Source organism: Equus przewalskii, chromosome 18 (assembly GCF_037783145.1).
Source record: "Equus przewalskii isolate Varuska chromosome 18, EquPr2, whole genome shotgun sequence".
Classification (NCBI taxonomy): domain Eukaryota; kingdom Metazoa; phylum Chordata; class Mammalia; order Perissodactyla; family Equidae; genus Equus; species Equus przewalskii.
Window position 1 is genome coordinate 19,964,217 of NC_091848.1, and position 3,623 is coordinate 19,967,839.

Below are 3,623 nucleotides of genomic sequence, written 5' to 3' on the forward strand. Positions count from 1 at the left end.
GCGGAACCGGGAGGCGGCGGAGGAGGAGACTGAAGGCGCCGGCCCGGCGTCGCTACTGCGCATGTGCCTGGCGGAGCTCGCCCCGCGGCGGCGGCAGCGTGCCTCCAGCATCCCGCGCGGGAGGGGTGCGCGCCCGGCAGGTGCGATCGCTGCGAGCGCAGAGGCGCTGGGCGGAGATGGGGAACAAAAGCCAGAGTCAGAAGGAGGATGCTCCAGCGGCAATCTCCGCGGACAGGTCCTAAAAGCTGTTCATCCCATACCCTTGGAAAGTTGATCCAGAGCAGAAGCCTGGGCAGAGCATTTGCAACTGTCCTCTCCTGTCGTTGACATCACTCCTTTTTCATTCCAGCGCCGCCCTCCGTCTGCTGGTTGCCGGTTAAGACGGCTGAGTGGAGCTGCCAAAATGTCCAAGATACTTTTAAACTCCTGGACAGAATCTTTAAACTGCACTTTTCCCCAGCGTGGAGGAAGAAGAGAGTGGCTGGCTACTCAGTGGTCTCCAACCACACAAGAGCACGCTCACACACATACACACACTCACACACACACTCACACTTGCCCTCTCCCCTAAAGTGGGCAAGAGATAGAGATTTTCTCCTGACCCCTGGAGCCTCACCTGCAAGACAGGAAAGATCAAGAAGAGAGTGGCTCCCGCTAGAACGTCACATCCCCTCATAGTCAGCCTCAACACCTTCAGGGTTGACATTGAGAGATGAGCTGAGGAAATTCCAGCTCTAAAATTCTATTAATTTGTAAATTCTCCTATGGAAGCATTTGCCAGGGTTTTTTTTATTGTGGTAAAGTATACATAAATTTACCATTGTGATCATTTTTAAGTGTACAATTCAGTGCCATTAGGTACATTCACATTGGGGTGTGTGTGTGTGTGTGTGTGTTTTGAGGAAGATTAGCCCTGAGCTAACTACTGCCAATCCTCCTCTTTTTGCTGAGGAAGACTGGCCCTGAGCTAACATCCGTGCCCATATTCCTCTGCTTTATATGTGGGACACCTACCACAGCATGGCTTTTGCCAAGTGATGTCATGTCCGCACCCCGGATCTGAACCCGTGAACCCAGGGCCACCGAGAAGCAGAAGGTGCGAACTTAACCACTGCAACACTGGGCTGGCCCCTGTGTGCTTATTTTTTAATGATTAATTCAAATGTCAAGGAGATCTGTGTATAGCAAGATGTGCCCTAGTAGAGGCAAACTCCTGCAGGAAATGAAGGCTGTGCTTTGGCTGAAACACACCATCCGATACCATCACCAGCAAACCAGACTGACTGTTTGCCAGGAGTGGCTTCATAAAAAACAATGATTGTTTAGCAATCACTCACACACAGCTCATGTATACAGGCCATTTGGGGAGAGGAATCCATCATGCCTAGGTAGAAAACAGAGTTTTTCTGAATTCATTTTCCAACTGTTTATGTATACCTACTTTATGTGTCAAAATTTTAAATGGTCACATTGTTTTTAAAGTAATAAATGCTGCTGAATTTCCCTCTCCAGCCCTTTCTCTGCATGGTCTTTAGCCACTTCACAGTCCATGCTCTTTACTAGGACCACAGCTGGGATTTGGCTTACCTTTCCAACCTGACCTCCCATCAGTCTCTGAAACAGTGAATGAAACAGAGTCACTCACGCTTGCTCACTGGGCCCCATCCATGCCACTCACTCTCCTGCCTGTGATTTAGCTCCATCTGCATCTTGAGTACAAAATGCTTTTTCTCCCCTTTCTCTGTACTTCTAAATCCTCCCCATCCTTCGAGCCTTCTCCTTCAGTGAGCTCCCATGGTGCTTTCTCCGCACACCTTGATGACACACTTAACAGTTGTTGCCCCATATTATAGTTACTTAAAGAGATGATTAATCTGCCCTGTGAATTCCTTGAGTGCAGGAAGGATATGTGTCTTGGAGTTTTCCAATTTTATATTCTATTGTTTTTTTCAGTTTTGTATGTCAGGATAAAAATCTGAAATATTAACTGAGGTACCCCATCCTCTAGCTCTGCACACACACGTGCATTCCCATGTCCCCTACCCCTGGTCTTATACTCTTCCCAGACAGCTAGGCATTTCCTTCCCTGCCTCAGGGAGAAAAAAGAAATCAATTCTCAGATGTTTGTTTAATAGATATTTGAAGCTCATAGCAGTGACCATAGTCTCTTACGTCAGAGGTTTTGATTTGGAAGAACTGTACTTCATGAGTTTCAGCTCCTAAGGATCTGAAGGAAGAAATTAGACCACTAATTACTAAACAAAGTATTAGTCAGTTTGTTTTATGGCCAAAAATGTTTATTTCTTGCTTGTATTACAAGCTGTGGATCAGCTCCATAGGTCTTCTTTTTCCAGGTCCCAGGCTGAGGAAGCAGCCCCTGTGTAGGACTTAGTAATTCTCATGGCAGATGGCAAGGGCCAGAGAGCTGGTGGAAAGATGTAAGGACTCTTAGAGCTGCTTCTCCAATGTGTCATGACATGTCCACTCAAATGCCATTGGCCAAAGCATTTCATATGGTCAAACCCTAAGTCAATGGATAAGAGGTCCACTGTTCTTATCCATAGATTATGGATTATAATCTTCTTACAGGAGGTAGTGGGTGGTAGTTAATTGTAAACAATAATGCAATCTGCCACAAACCCAGGGGAACTGATTTTCTCACCCTGGAAGTATTGGTGTGTATCCTCAAGAAGGATCTGTACCTCCATGCCACAGTCCTAGGAATAGCTTGAAAGAAGCTATGGAGATAGACATAATAGGACCCCCGAATGTGTTTTAAGACCTAGAGACAGAGGAGATCTGAGCTAAATTCCTAGGGGGGATCAGAAAAGCAACCATAGTCTTAGGGTTTCTCTTTAATAAGCCAACAGAGAGCAGCACGTTAGCATGAAGAGTCAGAGCAATGCCCCCAAACCTGTTCTTTATTTAGAATTTATGGCATTAAAGACCATTTGAAGGGGCTGAGAGAGGACCATAGAGGGTTGAAGGGCCTAAAGGTCAGAATGAAGAAGGACAGAGCTGAGCGCATAGATCAGTGATCCAAAAGCAATGGAAAAGTGGACATCAGCTTCTCAGGCCAAAGCCAAGTGTGTTTGCATCTGAGAACCAGATGTCTCCCCTTGCCACCTGCTCACCTCCCCCCTCCCCTCCCCTCCCCCCTAAAGAATTTAGAGGCTATCCTCAGAAGAACCAGGAGGAGTCAGATCATTGTAAAGTGACTACATTTTAACCAGAAATGATTTGGGGGCAGGAGATTTGTGGGTAAGAGAAGAGCAAGTGGAATTGGCTAAATTAAGTTTTCTGTCCTTAGGAAGATCAAGATCTCAACATTGAGACTAATTTCAATTTTTTTTTTTTTTTTTTTTTTTTGGGTCTGGGAAAGATTGGCCCTGAGCTAACATTTGTTGCCAATCTTCTTGTCTTTTTTTTTCTTCCTCCCCAACATCCCAGTACATAGTTGTATATTCTAGTTGTAAGTTTAATTATTTTTAAAAACATAATTTTTTTACACTCTTGAGTGTTATGACTTGATACAGCATAACTAGTATGTTTGTATCACCATGGTTGATTGAATAAATGGATGAATGAATGAATGAATGAATGAGGTATTTCTGTTTTCTCCC